We start from the raw sequence: 16,571 nt of genomic DNA on the forward strand, positions 1-16,571 counted from the left end.
TGGTCTTGTTAATGCCAGATCTCATGATTCTTTCCCAAAATGATGAACAAGACTTTTTGTTTGTTGCATTTGTTTACAAAGAGCTCTCCATAGAAACTCGAAACAATGTGGCTTCGACAGGAACATATAATTAATCACACATTATGTGAAGCCTATGATAAATATCTGCAATGACTACGGGCACTTTTCCTGGTCATCATCAACCTGTTTTTCTATGTGAACGAGAATGATAAAGTTGATCACGCACAATTTCATATTTTGGCCTATTGGGGAAATCTGTTGAAAAATGGGTAATCTATGGGCAGGGGTAAGATAAGTTTTCTTGCTGCCCAAGGCAGATGTTTTATAATATACCCTCCTTGGTCGCTGAAGTTCGGCAGGATAGCTTTCATCCCCTAACTTCCACGTCTGGCGCTGTTGATCCTGCATGCTATACCTGTGCATTAAACGTCCATATACATGTATTTACAATTGCGTCATACAATATTATCAGCCGCTCTGAAACATCATCCAATTGGTTGTACAAAGAAATAATTTTTTGGGTTTAAATCAACAAATTGCGCTCCCTTCCATATGTCGTTCTAGTCAGCCACCTACTCGGCCTACCTCTCGTCCGGACCCAGTCCATGATTCGTTATTAAGCACTTCCCATGACTAGAAAGACTAGAAAAACCCTTTGATCAAATGATTCGTCCCTTTATTTAAAGATACATCCTTCTGCTTACAACTTTACAATAACAACCGGATTTAGGATATCCACACTGGCGCCTATTCTGATACCTAGCCCATGAATAGGATGACATTTTTGGTTGCATTAAATTGTAGATCAATATATTGGATCCCAAGAGAACCTTGGTATATTTATAACTTCAAGTGGTAAATATGATATTATAGTGTAAGGGTATGTTCACACGAGGTCATTACGTCCGTAATTGACGGACGTATTTCGGCCGCAAGTACCGGACCAAACACAGTGCAGGGAGCCGGGCTCCTAGCATCATAGTTATGTACGACGCTAGGAGTCCCTGCCTCGCTGCCGGACAACTGTCCCGTACTGAAATTATGTTTTCAGTACGAGACAGTTCTGTGTTCTGCACTGTGTTCGGTCCGGTACTTGCGGCCGAAATACGTCCGTCAATTACGGACGTAATGACCTTGTGTGAACATACCCTTACTGTGTTTGATCCTTTTGTTCTCTCACATCCTTGTCGGGACAGCCATTTGACTTTTTCATGTTGTACATACTGCAAGCTTTGAGTATTTTTTAATTTATTGCGTCTGGTTCTTGAATGCTTACATATGGTTGTGCTTGAACACTTAGAATATTGGTGCTACCCACTACCCTATTTTTATGGGTTAAGGATTTTTATAGTATATTTTTTTTTAAACATTTTTTATTGAATTTGAAAGTTTTTTTTACAAATACACAAAAAGCACAAACACGTACCTGATACATTATAAAATACAGAATATGATATTGATATTGCATAGTACATTTGTCATTCAGTCAAGAAAATAACAGTACATCAGAACATATGAACTTTATTGTATTTTAAGATTAAGATGTATGATTTTTTTTAATATGGTGAAATATTTTTGAAGATTTTTGTGTCACAAAACATGGAATATTTTTTTCTGGAGTCTAAGATTTGATGATGTAATTGATTTTTGTAGTAATAGCCCAGCTTTAGGCAATTGTATTAAAGGGTAACTAAATGTTCAACAAACTGTTCGGCTTTTTCCGGAAATCGATGTAGCGGTGTTTGGGCTCAATAGAAATTCTATGAGCCAGTACTCCGCTACATCGGCTTTACGGAAAAAGCTGAAAAGAAATGAAGCGGCTCAATGCTCACACGAGCGCTTCTGCAGCTTCATTTTAGCTATTGATGGGGGTCTCAGTGCTCGGACCCCCACCAATCAAAACTTCTGACATGTCACTATGACATGTCAGAAATTTGTTGAACGTTTAGTTACCCTTTAAAGAGAACAGGTAGGTTGACCATATCACTTGGGTTGACAAATACTCAGAATTTGAGGGGTATCCAGTTCTGTTACCATTTATTCTTCTTGATACAATTTTTAACGTGGAACACCATCTTTAGCACTATCTCTGGCGCTGGAGGATTACAGCAAGGTCAACTATGTTTCTAGGTGAGAAAATCTCTGTACCCTCAGCATCTGTTCAAGTATTCCACTATTTTTTTTTCTATTGGATTCTCTACATATGAAATTGGAGGTATATGGAGGAACAGTAAGTGACCATACACTTGATTGAATGGAGGCGTAAAACGGCCGGGCGCATGAGGACTAAAGATAAATTCTTTGCATACTCCACAGTGCATTCCATCAGCTCATCAAGGAAAACTTTTATATAAAACTAACCATATCTGATGCTTAGTGGAAGCAAATATTACAGTTTGGCTTTGTAGCTATGATACATATAAGTAACAAAACCTGTGCTCAATTGAAGTGGTTTACTTAAAGCTGAACATCTCATATGTGGTGGAGTCAGCAGATCACTAAGCACTGACTCCAATTAAACACAGATTGTTCTTTGTGTGTAACCTTCCAGACATGACTGCTTAGAAAGCCTATCACAGAGGCCTTTTATTAATTGTGTATATTTACAAGAGGATTGTCATAGAGACTGACACTATCTTGGCCTGCACCGGGAACAGATCATAAATCATCCATGAGAACAAACATTAACCCCTTGGCACCGCAGCCATTTTTGTGTTTTTCATTTTTGTTTTTTTTATCCCCACATTCCAAAAGTTAGAACTTTTTTATTTTCCATCGACATACCGTATTAGGGCTTGTTTTTAGGGGGGCGTGTTGTAGTTCTCAATGGCAATATTTAATGTTCTATATAATGTACTGGGAAAGAGAAAAAAAATATTTGTGGGTTGGAATGGGGAAAAAAAACTATTCAACTATAGTTTTCTGGGTTTCGGTTTTACGGCATTCACTGTGCAGTAAAAACAATATTTTAACTTTATTCTGCGGGTCAATACGATTATGGTGATACCAAATTTAGATATTTTTTGTTTTACTACATTTACAAAGAAAAAAAATAGTTTCGTGTTGCCATATTCTGAGAGCCATAACTTGATGTTTATGGAGCGGTGTAAGGGCTTATTTTATGCGGGGTGACCTGTAGTTTTTATTGGTACCATTTTGGGGTATATTCAACTTTTTGATCAAGTTTTTTAGGGGAGCTAAGACAATTCTGGTATTTATTTTTTTACAGCGTTCACCATGCGGGTTAAATAACGTTATATTAAAATAGTGCAGACTTTTTATGGACATGGCAATACCAATTATGTAAAAAAAAACAAAAAAAAAAAACATCACTCTAGGGTAAAAATGGGAAAAAGTTGTATTTTTACTATTTATCTTTTGGTATATTGAAAAAACTTTACTTAACTCTTTTAGAATTTTTTTTTTTATAGTCCCCCTTGGGGACTTAAACAAGCAATCGTTTGAACGCTGGTGCCATACCCTGCAATACTTAGACAGGATACTGGCACCTATATTGAGAACGGAGGCCACCCAACCATGTTTCGCCTGGTGTCAGGAGGGACTAGTGAAGAGGGGGCCGCGCTTGGCTCTCTCCATTCTGTTCAATGGCAGTTACAGAAACAGCCTGGCAAGCGCTGCTCTAGCCCCCGCCTAGAATTGCCAGCTTTTGGCAGCCGAAACAGCAGAAACGGGGGTCAGATGACCCCCGCTCTTCATAAAGGTGCGGATATTTAATTTTCTAAATACCAAAGACAATAGATTTATCAATAATGGTATATAATAACCTGTCTTTTATTAAGACCTTGTTGTTTTCTAGTTCTTAAGGCCATGATAACGCATACAGTTTTGATGCAGTTTTTGGTGCAGTTTATTGAGCCAAAGTCAGAAGTAGATCCAAAAGGAAGAAAAGGTACAAAGAAAAGACTGATGCATCTACTTTTTCTTGTAGTTACTACTGTGTTTGACTAAAAAATACTGAGCCAAGAACTGCTCTAAGAACTGCATCAAAACTGTTTGTGTGGTCCTGGCCTTAGGGACTAAACAACCACAAGGTCTTAATATAACTGGTATTATATATTATTAATAATAAATCTATTATCTTTGGTATTTAGAAAACTAAATATCCACACCTATATCAAGAATGGGTGTCACAGAACTCTCCTTTCTCCTGGTGCAGCGGCCAAAAGCTGCTGATCCGAGGCAGGGACTAGTGGAGAGCAGCGCATGCTCGGTTGTTTCCATAACTCTCATTGAACAGAATGGAGAGAGCCACGCGCCTCTCCACTAGTCTCCACCTAGAATCGACAGTTGCGGCTGTCGCGCCAGGTGAGCCGGGGGTTGGGTGACCTAAGGGAAAATACCAAATGGCCACACGATTCAATAACATGCGTCTATGTTCCTCATTCATCAATCACCTTAAATAAAGTAAAAGATTTATAGAACAGGTTGTTATGGTTTTGGTGATACCTAATACGTGTATATTAGTTGTTACTTTGTAACTGTTATAATAAAAGGTATTACATGTGAAAATATTGGGGGAATTTATTAAGACTGGCATTTCCTGAGGATGTTCGGCTCTGAAACGCGTTGCTTGTTTTCACTGTACTTCACATAAAAGGATTAACCTTTCGGATGATTCCAGTGCTATCCTTGATCGGGTAACACAAACAATTAGAAAAACTATGAAGGCAACAGCACCGAAAAGAGGGCTGCTTTTAGGTACTTTCACCCCGCACCGTGTGCATATTGAATGTTTACCAAGCGTTTAGTATGGTACGGCGCATGTCCTCTGCAGACTCCTTGGTGCAGGTTGTCAAGGAGTTAAAGGGAACCCATCATCAATTTTGACAACTCTAAACCACTATTAGGCCTTATTGACACGGACGTGTCCGTTTTGCGCGCGCAAAAATTGTGTGTGTCATCAGCATATGGTGCGCGGCTGCGTGATTTTCGCGCAGCCGGCAACATTATGAACATTTTATGTTTACAAACAGAAAACCACGTGGTGCTTTTCTGTTCTTATTCATTTATTTTACTACTGTTACGCGAATCACGCGCGGCCCCTGAAACTACTTCCGTATGCCGAGCGCGATTTGCACGCACCCATTGAATTCAATGGGTGCGTGCTGCGCAAAACACGGGCAAGTATAGGACATGTCGTGAGTTTCACGCAGCGCACATACGCTGCGTGAAATTCACTGACAGTCTGAACGGCCCGATTCACTAACATAGGTCCGTGCGACGCGAGTGAAAGTCACGCGCGTAGCACGGACGTATAACACGTTCGTGTGAATAAGGCCTAAGCGCTATATAGGGGCTCGATACACCTTTCAAAACAAATCCATGTATAGTAGTATTAATAAAAAAAAACTTAAAAAATACATTTTAATTCCTGTGCCATATACATATTACTCTTGAAGTGTCCGCTGGGTGTTTTTTCAGTAGGCAAGTGTCCTTCGTTTTCTGGAGAAACCACTTCTATGTAAATTTGATTGACATCTCTGCATCATCCACTGTTCTCTACAAAGAGATGTCGTACTTCAAACATAAGGGTATGTTCACACGGCGGGGGTCCGTAACGGCTGAAATTACGGGGATGTTTCAGCCTGAAAACATCCCCGTAATTTCAGCCGTACCGGCATGTGCAGGCGCTTGAACGCCGCGTCAACTACGGCCGTAATTAGCGCTGCTATTCATTGGAGTCAATGAATAGCGGCTCCAATTACGGCCAAAGAAGTGACAGGTCACTTCTTCTACGCGGGCGTCAATTTACGCGCCGTCATTTGACAGCGGCGCGTAAATATACGCCTCGTGTGAACAGACAAACGTCTGCCCATTGCTTTCAATGGGCAGATGTTTGTCAGCGCTATTGAGGCGCTATTTTCGGGCGTAATTCGGGGCAAAAACGCCCGAATTACGTCCGTAAATAGGCCGTGTGAACATACCCTTAGGGTATGTTCACACGGCGGGGGTCCGTAACGGCTGAAATTACGGGGATGTTTCAGCCTGAAAACATCCCCGTAATTTCAGCCGTACCGGCATGTGCAGGCGCTTGAACGCCGCGTCAACTACGGCCGTAATTAGCGCTGCTATTCATTGGAGTCAATGAATAGCGGCTCCAATTACGGCCAAAGAAGTGACAGGTCAGGGTATGTTCACACGGCCAATTTACGGACGTAATTCGGGCGTTTTTGCCCCGAATTACGCCCGAAAATAGCGCCTCAATAGCGCTGACAAACATCTGCCCATTGAAAGCAATGGGCAGACGTTTGTCTGTTCACACGAGGCGTATATTTACGCGCCGCTGTCAAATGACGGCGCGTAAATTGACGCCCGCGTAGAAGAAGTGACCTGTCACTTCTTTGGCCGTAATTGGAGCCGCTATTCATTGACTCCAATGAATAGCAGCGCTAATTACGGCCGTAGTTGACGCGGCGTTCAAGCGCCTGCACATGCCGGTACGGCTGAAATTACGGGGATGTTTTCAGGCTGAAACATCCCCGTAATTTCAGCCGTTACGGACCCCCGCCGTGTGAACATACCCTCACTTCTTCTACGCGGGCGTCTATTTACGCGCCGTCATTTGACAGCGGCGCGTAAATATACGCCTCGTGTGAACAGACAAACGTCTGCCCATTGCTTTCAATGGGCAGATGTTTGTCAGCGCTATTGAGGCGCTATTTTCAGACGTAATTCGGGGCAAAAACGCCCGAATTACGTCCGTAAATAGGCCGTGTGAACATACCCTAATTGTGAGGGATGGCTGCTGAGAGTGCAGGACACTTCCCTGCTGAAAAAACACCCAGCGGACACTTAGAGAGTAATTTACATAAAGGAGTTGTTAAAACATTTTGTCTTTGATATGCTTTATTACTGCTGCCATACTTTAATATGTTCTGAAATGTCTCTCTAGCCCCTATATAGCAATTTAGGGTCGTCAAAACTGATGACAAGTTCCCTTTAATAAACTGCCATGTGAGCAATGCCCAAATATACTAATATATACAAATATACTAATGCAAACCTAAGCTTTATTCATGACCCTTTCCAGGTAGTACAAATTGTTCACATTCATTTCCGTATTGCAATTAGTTGTGATGGATGAATCCAGTAAAGAAAAGGTTTAGTAATTCACTTGGCAAAGGATACTGTAGTAACAATGTCATTGTGAAGTTTCAAAGTAAAAGTTCTTCTGATGGGTGGAACTGGAAGTAGTCATGTTTGAGAACAAAAATTAGGCTCGGATGATGGGTCTGTAGTTAAATATTAATATCAGTTAATGCAAAATGTCAATATATTAAACAGATAATTGGTCAACATAACTTTAGAACAATAGCATAAAAGGTAATAAAGTGCTAAGAAACACTTGTATTTATGTAGAAAATATACATATATTTTTGACCTTCGAGGACTGTAGGTATTAGAAAGGGTTAATCAGCGCCTCCCTGCTGAAAATAATTCCATCACAAGTTGGACAGCGGTTTTCACATCAATAATTAGTGGAATATTTTTCAGGTCTTTGATGTATAAACAGGATATGCTCCTTAGATACCTAAAGGAGGGCGATCAAATATTGTGCCCCGTGGCAGACATGGCCTGGTAACTGAGTGAAGGTTTTCTGCTGTAAACACTACGGGTAAGGACAATGGCAATATACAAAATTATGTTTTGGCTACAACTACAGTAAGCCATTCATGACTGGCTCCGAGTTTCCACCATTGTCCGAGTCTCAGAGGCTAATAAATACCAGAAAATACTGTATTATGAGTTGGATTCTTGGCCCTGTAAAATTTAAATTGTCAATATGGGTGAAAGAACTTCATAACATTTTTATTAACAAGTTTAGAAGGACCTGTCCACTCTCCTGACTTGTCTGCTTTAGAAAATACTTGTATTGCAATAACAATTCTTTTATTAAAACTCGGCGTTGTGCCGTTCCTCTGTTATTCCTCCTGGAAATAAATGAATAAATTGACAACTGAATATCACTAATCTCCATGTCAATAGAATCGGTCTCCATACATTCCGAGACTGCCTGCACTGATTGGACAATGCCAGAGTATAGGGACACTGCATTGACAAGGGGCATGGTAAAGACTAGTTGTCAATTGAGTTATAATAAAAGATGTTATCGAATGGCAAATACAGGTTTTTACTAAAACAGACACGTCAGGATAGCTAACAAGGTCTCTTCAAAAATATACAATTGTTAATAATTATTTCAACTCCAACTCAAAGTAATTATATTGTAGGTATGAGTAGTGTATCTATAGGTTTTCGAAGATTCAATCAAGACTTGAATACATTCATTGTTGCTTCCCTGATGCCAAGATGAATTGACTGGTTGCACAGTGTCAGTCTGCTGCACCGCTGTCTCGAAAAAGACAATAAACGTAGAAATTAATCAGAAAAACAAAACAGTCTGAACTCACCTATTAGGCTGAGTTCACACGTAAAAGCACGCAGTGTATCCGTCCTGTGCGCCACAGGGAATTATAGGCGAAAAACCCCACCAAACTGTAGTACAGTTTTTCGCCCGGAATGTCCCCTGCGGAAAACTGAAGCACCAGCCGGCCTTCTAGCAGGCTGGCCTCTTGAGATGACGCTTCATCACAGGAGGAGCCTGTGATTGGCTGCAACGGCGGTCACCTGGGATTAAGAGTCATCCCAGGAGGCCGGCCTTCTGACGTTACCAAGGTCAGCCTCCAGGGATGATGTTTCATCCCATGTGACCGCACCTACAACCTGTGATTGGCTGCAGCGGTCACATGGGATAAATAGTCATCCCAGGAGGCCATGCTGGAGGAAAGAACACAGACTTCTGGGTAAGTATCCAGCTTTTATCTTTTTCTGAGTTGCGTTTTTTGCGGCAGGATCGCTGCGAACCCGCCACAAAAAACCACAACAACTACTATTTTTTGCGGGATTGAGCTCCCCATTGAATTCAATGGGGAATTCCCGCAACAAATAAGTCAATTTCCGAGTGTTTTTTCCGCTTAGTATTTACGCAGCGTGTGGATGAGATTTGTTCACTTTGATCCACTTTGCTGCTACTGTATTCTGCTGCTTTTTTTCCATCTGCAATTCTGGACGGAAAAAGCGCAGCAATTCTGCAACGTGTGGACAAGTCCTTATAGTAGTATTAAGCCACATTTAGGGCTTGTCCACAATTAATGGAATTGCTGCAGAAAATTTCTTCAGCATTTCCGCCAAAACCAGCAGGCATTTCGCTGCTGAAAAACCGGACCATTTCCTGCTTTTCTTACTGCAGAAAATGGTGCGGATTTTGCTGCGTTTTTTTCAAGTCTGGGAGATGGTAACATCTCCTCTGAATAATGCAGCAATGCAGTCCACTTTCCGCAGCAGGAATTGACATGCTGCAGAACGAAAAGTATGCAACGCAGGTGAATTTATGGATGGAAATTTTACGCAGCGTGTGGATGAGATTTGTTAAATCTCACCCACTTTGCTGCTACTGTATTCTGCTGCGTATTTCCCGTCCGCAATTCCATTACGTGTGGGCAGCGCCATACTGCAAATTTTTGCCATTGATGATGCACCAATATGAAATGTGAAGGTCATACTGCTTTTTTTGCCATGACTGAAGCCGTGGTCTACATAAAGGATTATGGGCCCCATAGCAAAAATAAAAATTAGACACAATCCCACTTCTTACCACGCGGGACAGGAGATCTTGGTGCTCCCATCCCATTTTTCACTGCTCAAGTACATTTTCCACTTGGTCACACGGCGAGACCTCGATCATGGTCATCATTGTATGCCATGAAGACATATTCCATAAGATGGACAAGTTTTAGAAATACTAGAGAAAAGTGGGTACTGTGTGATGGCATTTCGTTCAAGTGCTGTTTTTGGATGGCTGTTTAAATGGAACATCTGAGCCAATAGATCTCTACGGATATTTTTGTACAGCTGGGGCCATGGAGCTGTCTCCTAATGGTCCACTGAATGGACGGTTGTACTCATTCTGGCTCTGCACAACAGTAAAGACGCCTCTGAATCTCATGTGGTTTCCTCCAGTCATTTAAGCCTTAAAGGTGAAGATTAAAGACGGGCAATCATCATATTTCAATGCAGTCATCGTGCATGGGTCTATATTTTTTTTACTGTGTTTGTATCTGGTTGCTAAGTGGGATTAGGAGTAAGCCAGCAGCCTAATGCTTCTCATGATATAACTGAATTCAGACATTTTAACAAGCATATTTGTGCTCCCTCGTGAGTATAATTGAGTGCTATATTTCAGCTTGTCCATACAAAAATATTATACAGAGTCTCCTTTGACTATTGTTTTATTTTGATTGATTACATGCAGCTACTGCTCTATGATTGATGTGTCTAATAGGAACAGTATGGCCTCCCTTCATTTATAGTACAGGATTGGGTCTTCTGTCACATTTATTAGGCCTGTGTGTTCATTAGTTATAAAGCAAATTGGTCACTGTTAGGGTATGTGCACACACACTAATTACGTCCGTAATTGACGGACGTATTTCGGCCGCAAGTCCCGGACCGAACACAGTGCAGGGAGCTGGGCTCCTAGCATCATACTTATGTACGATGCTAGGAGTCCCTGCCTCTCCGTGGAACTACTGTCCCGTACTGAAAACATGATTACAGTACGGGACAGTTGTCCTGCAGCGAGGCAGGGACTCCTAGCATCGTACATAAGTATGATGCTAGGAGCCCAGCTCCCTGCACTGTGTTCGGTCCGGGACTTGCGGCCGAAATACGTCCGTCAATTACGGACGTAATTAGTGTGTGTGCACATACCCTTACAGAGAACTGCAGCTTGCATGGGAAGTTCAACTAATATTTTGTAAAAATCCCAACCCATATCCCGCCATAACTGGAACCTTCTACAGCATACTTGCTGACCCTGGGATCTGTAGGCTTCAGACATGATAACCTGCTTTAACTACCTGCTGCGGGCCCCCTGGAGGCAGCACCACTTTAAGGCCTGGTTTACACGAGCGTGTGTGTTTTGCGCACGCAAAAAATGCGGCGTTTTGCATGCGCAAAAGGCACTTAACAGATCCGTGTGTCATCAGCGTATGATGCGCGGCTGCGAGATTTTCGCGCAGCCGCCATCATTTCGACACTCCGTTTGGATGTTTGTAAACAGAAAAGCACGTGGTGCTTTTCTGTTTACATTCGGAGTTTGAAAGCTGTTGCGCGAATCACGCTGTTCGCACGGAAGTGCTTCTGTGTGACCTGCGTGATTTTCACGCACCCATTGACCTCAATGGGTGCGTGATGCGCGAACAGCGCACAAATATAGGACATGTCGTGAGTTTTTTTTCAGCAGACTCACGCTGAGCAAAACTCACGGACTGTCTGCATGCCCCCATAGACTTACATAGGTCCGTACGACACGCGTGAAAAGCACGCGAGTCGCACGGACGTATATCACGCTCGTGTAAACGACGCCTAACTGTGTTTTCTTCCCTTTTTATGCAGACACACTTGACAACTATGGTGGAGCAGGGAACAATCGGCTCTCTGCTCCAGCATTCAATCTTATAGGCAACAGGCCACTATAGGCCTCCAGAGTACCAGACATGCAGGACGTCAGCTTCCTGACACAGGCAGCGCCATGACGTCACTCAATTGTGCCACCTACGCTGGGCCGTTGACGACAATGAGGTAAACATTTTTGGCATTTTGGAGCCACAAAAAAGGACATTATCACTGAGGAGACATAAAGAGGTTTTCATTCTGTGGTGGGTAATATGAGTAGGTGGGGCACGAAGGGGGGCAATATTACTGCTCTGGGGAGCACGAAGAGGAGCACTATTATTAGTGTGTTTGTGGCACTACTCAGGCCCTATTATCGTGTGGGGCACTAATGTCTAGGACACTACTATTGTCTGGGACTACCTGTTTAGCCGTATTTTTGGGGACATTATCTATCTGGCACTATCATTTTAGGGCCACTATTTGTGTGACACCATTATGTATTTCTGAAGTACAGTGTATGGGGGCACTTTGCATCACAGCAGGTACGATAATGGGGCAGCAACAGGCACAGCAGTAGGATGGGGAATTTGTGTAGAGGGTGGGGTGGGTGCTGGAAAAGCGAAAAGACAAAGAGGTTTGACCAGCAAATTCTACAGAGACTAGTCATGGCTGGAAAAAATAGTCATGATATTCTGGGCCGGACAAAGACGGAAAGGAAAGTGAACAACTCCAATTAACCTGTGAGTCAAAACATTCCCACTAAGGTGTCTAAAAAAATTGTTCCTAAATAGATATAGAATTGTTCTTAGAAGGTTTACTTGACTGTGAAGAAATCAGGAGATAATGAACAATGTTCAGGAGGGGGCCAACTCATGTAACCTCTGCATGGGGCCCAATGTGATAGAATGGCCCTGCAAGAGATAAACAACCCTACAGTTTAGGCAGTATTGTCAGTGCACTTTGACTTAAAGGGAATGTGTTGCATGAAATTTTGTTTTTATTTTTATTTCTTAAGTTAAGCAATTATTAAAGTGATTACACATTATTTTAATTTTTTTCACAAGTCAGGAAATATTATAAATTAGATTCTAATTGATAACATTTCCATGTGCTGGTCACTAGAGGGAGCAGTTCCCAAAATTGCAGCATGGTCAATGTGGTAAAGCAACCTCATTGCTTTATGCTGCAAATTTGGGGTAGACACACTCGCTCTAGTGTCCTCGCTCAATCCCCCCTCCATTATTCTGGCTAGTGCCAGGAGAAGGAGGGGGTTGAATCTTTAAACCTCCTACACTGTGTGCCGCCATTTTTTGAGTGATTGCACAGTGCAGGAGGATTAGATACAGTGCTAAGCAGACAGTATAACGCAAACATACACGAACGTAAAACACACATCACATACACGAACATAACTTACCTACTCCTGCCACCGCTGCCGCCTCCGCTCCTATTCCTTGCGTCTTCGCTTCCTTGAACATATGGCCGGAAGTCGTCATCTGGCTGTCCGGCAGAGGCTTCCGGTCCACATGAAGTATAGGAGCAGGGTCCGTAAAATAAAAAAATAGGACATGTCCTATTTTTTATGGAAACTATCTACAGCCTGGACACATTCCCGCAAACATACGGGAAGGTGTCCATCGGCCATAGAAATGAATGAGTCTGTAATTACGGATAAATTCTACGGTCCTGTGCAAGCGACCTTCACAAAAACAGTTCATGGCAGGAGAATGCTTCCTGAAAGTACAGTCAAGTGTCAGATGTAAAGTTTACTGGAGGAGGAATAATGGTGTAGGGACTGCTTTTCCTGTTTTGAGCTGGACAGAGGAAAAAAAGGCGAACTGGGAACTTTCAGGCAGTGCAATGTGCACCCGAAATCGGAAGACTGCTTTAACATCATGTACGGGAGATCCATTATCCTATATGTCTTTGTAAATCAAGAGGGGGATCAGAGCAGGGCTCAACAGAGAGGGGAAACATTTCCTATGGAAAAATTAGGGAACCCCCCCCCCCCCCTACCTTGGGCTGTGATCCGCCTTTTGATCTAAAAAGATGTACAGGGGAGCAGATCAGATTTACTGCTTTAAGGCCATTTATGTTTTTGGTAAAAATTCTCATTTAATTGGCCCTTCCATGAAAGCATTTTGCAATGGCAGTAAACATTTGAGCTTCCTGTACTCCTGTGTGTATAACTTGGTGAAAAGAAGACTGCTTATGTGGACTCAAAATCCAATCTGCTCCCATTTTCCAAACATTTTGGGTATGTCCACACGTAGCGTAAACACCGCCGCAAAAATCGGAACTCAGGAAAAAAAAAAAAGCTTATACTTACCCCGTTCTCTGTAGTTATGGCGACACGTCACTCTGTTGTCTGTGCAGCCCTACAATCACATGCTGCAGCAGTCACATGGGATAAAGCGTCAACCCAGGAGACCGGGCTGCATGGACAACAGAGGTACGCGACGTCATGACTATGGAGAATGGGGTTAGTGAAAGATTTTTTTCTTTTTTTTTTAACCACAGCGGACATTCCGCTCAAAAAAACTGCACCACAATTTTGTGCGGTTTTTCGGCCGGAATTCCCTGCGGGTTCCAGGGCGGAGACGCTGCAGATCCGTCCTGTGTGAACATGGCCTACACCTGCTAAACTAACCTGCATGTGTCTACCTGGTGTCATCGGGCTGCTGGACACGACCACACTTCTAGCCACCACCCTGGACAGGGGGTCCTGGTGCCATTTTCATGATTTGAGTAGATTTTCTACTGACTTGTATACTAATATTGCAGCACATGTGGAGACCACATCACTATGCAGGTTCTGACCAACCATTAAAATGGGAATGAGACCAACCTAGAATAGGCCCCCTCTTCCTCCAAGAGCTCTATAACCGCTACATGGGCTGCCTCTATGGTACATCTACCCTCGTCCAAGAAATCAGATGTGATCAGTAGTCCTTTTTGGAATTATTAGGATAATCTATGTTTTAGCCTGTACTTAAAGACTCATTATGTGGACGTGTACAGAATAGCTTGCACTGGAATCATTATTTCATTTATACGAGGCTGATTTTAAAATATTGTGGACTGATCAAAGAAAATATTAGATTGTTTTTGTCATTTATGGCCAGCTGTTTGGTGTAAACCCGCTTGTGTCTGAGGTTGCTGCATCCTTCTATAATCTTGGAAGGATGAGCAGAAAGTGTCAAGAAGTTGATAAACAAGGTGAGTGACATCACTCTTTCATGTTGGCGGGTTACATGTTAATAAGAAACGCCGTAACGAGTGCAATATATTATACTGTACAACTTTACAAACAGATGGTGACGGTTTTTAATTTAGCCAAATTGGACTTTCTAAGCTTCTGCATGTGCGGCTGACACTACAGATGATTCATCACCGTTCACGTTGATCTGAGTATTACTCTCATCTTGAAACAGCAAATAAATGTCAAAAAGGCACGAAAGTTTATATCTAAACTTTTTTTTTTTCTGCAGAGAATGTGTTTAGTTTTGTAGAGCTTTCAATAAATATAAAGCTTTATTTTTTGGATAACATCAGTCTGTTGGAGTAACAAACTACAAGATATGCACAAATGATTAGCCGACTCAATCTAGTATATATAGGGCATGTCAGGCTATTGAGGTCAGTGAATATCAGGGGTTATTAAATTAAAGGGATTTTACAGGATTATAAAACCATGACTACTTTTTTCTAGAAACAGAACCACACCTGTCTATGGGCTGTGTATAGTATTGCAGCTTAGCGCCATTGAAATGAATGGGGCCTGAGCTGCAATACCACACTCAACCTGTGGCCAGATGTGTCGCTATTTTCAGAACAAAGCAGAAATGTTTTTTGTAATCCTTTTCTAAATTCCTCAGTCAATGCCTCATCTCCAGTAATCTTGTACATATACAGTAACTTTTAATATTATTGCATTACATCCAGTCCCCTTTTAAACTTTGTCAATGAATTCACAATGACAACTTCTTTTGGCAGAGACTTCCACCCACAGTCCCACTGCTCTTACAGTAAAGAATCCCTATCTATATTGTTGTAGAAACACCTTAATAATGTGAGCTGTTTTCTGGTTTCCCCCTATACCACTCAATCCTGGACCCATACCATTCACTGCTTAGGCGTCATGCACACGAACGTGTTTTTGCATCCGCAATTCACCCACAAATCTGCAGACCCATTAATTTCTATGGGCTCATGCACACGACAGTGGTTTCCACGGTCTATGCGTTGGGTGGGAGCCGGGACCGCAAAAAAATAGGACAAGTCATTATACGGTCCGAGTTTATTGAAATCAAGGTGTGCACGGTCCGTGAATTGCGGGCGGCCTGCGGATGACACTCTGCGGTCGTCTGTGCCGTAATCACGGGCCGTGCACACGGCTACCGTCATGTGCATGAGGCCTTAGTCCACTGTTCCTTGTTCGCTTAAGTTGCAGCACCTGGTCAATTCTGAGGTATCTTACGGACCATAGTAATTAGGCTCTTTAGGGCTTGACCACACATTGCGGAATTTATGCGTTTTTTCAGTCCGGAATTGCAGACGGAAAATGCAGCAGAATACAGAAGCAGCAAAGTGGATGGGATTTAACAAATCTCATCCACACACTACATAAAAATTCCCAGCTGAAATTGACCTGTGGTGCGTATTTTGCGGACTGTAGCATGTCAATTCCTGCTGCGGAAAGTGGACTGAATTGCTGCGTTTTTAAGAGGAGAGATCACCATCTCCCAGCATTGTGAAAAACGCGGCAAAATACGCACTATTTTCTGCAGGAAATGGTCCGTTTTTTCTGCAGCGGAAAGTCTTTTACTTTCAAAAGAATTGCTGCAGAAATTTTCTGCAACAATTCCGTTGTGTGTGGACAAGTCCTTACACCTTCTAGACCTCAACTAATGCTGGTGAATTTAATCAAAAGGGCAGATTTACTTAATTACATGGGGCATATCAAACATGTTGGAGAAACTTTCGTCAGGGTATGTTGACACAGATCAGATTTGCTACAGAAAACTCTGCAGAAAATCCGACCTAGATTCTGCTGGGAACTCCAGCCGAAA

The sequence above is a fragment of the Rhinoderma darwinii genome, chromosome 9 (genome assembly GCF_050947455.1).
Source record: "Rhinoderma darwinii isolate aRhiDar2 chromosome 9, aRhiDar2.hap1, whole genome shotgun sequence".
Classification (NCBI taxonomy): Eukaryota; Metazoa; Chordata; class Amphibia; order Anura; family Rhinodermatidae; genus Rhinoderma; species Rhinoderma darwinii.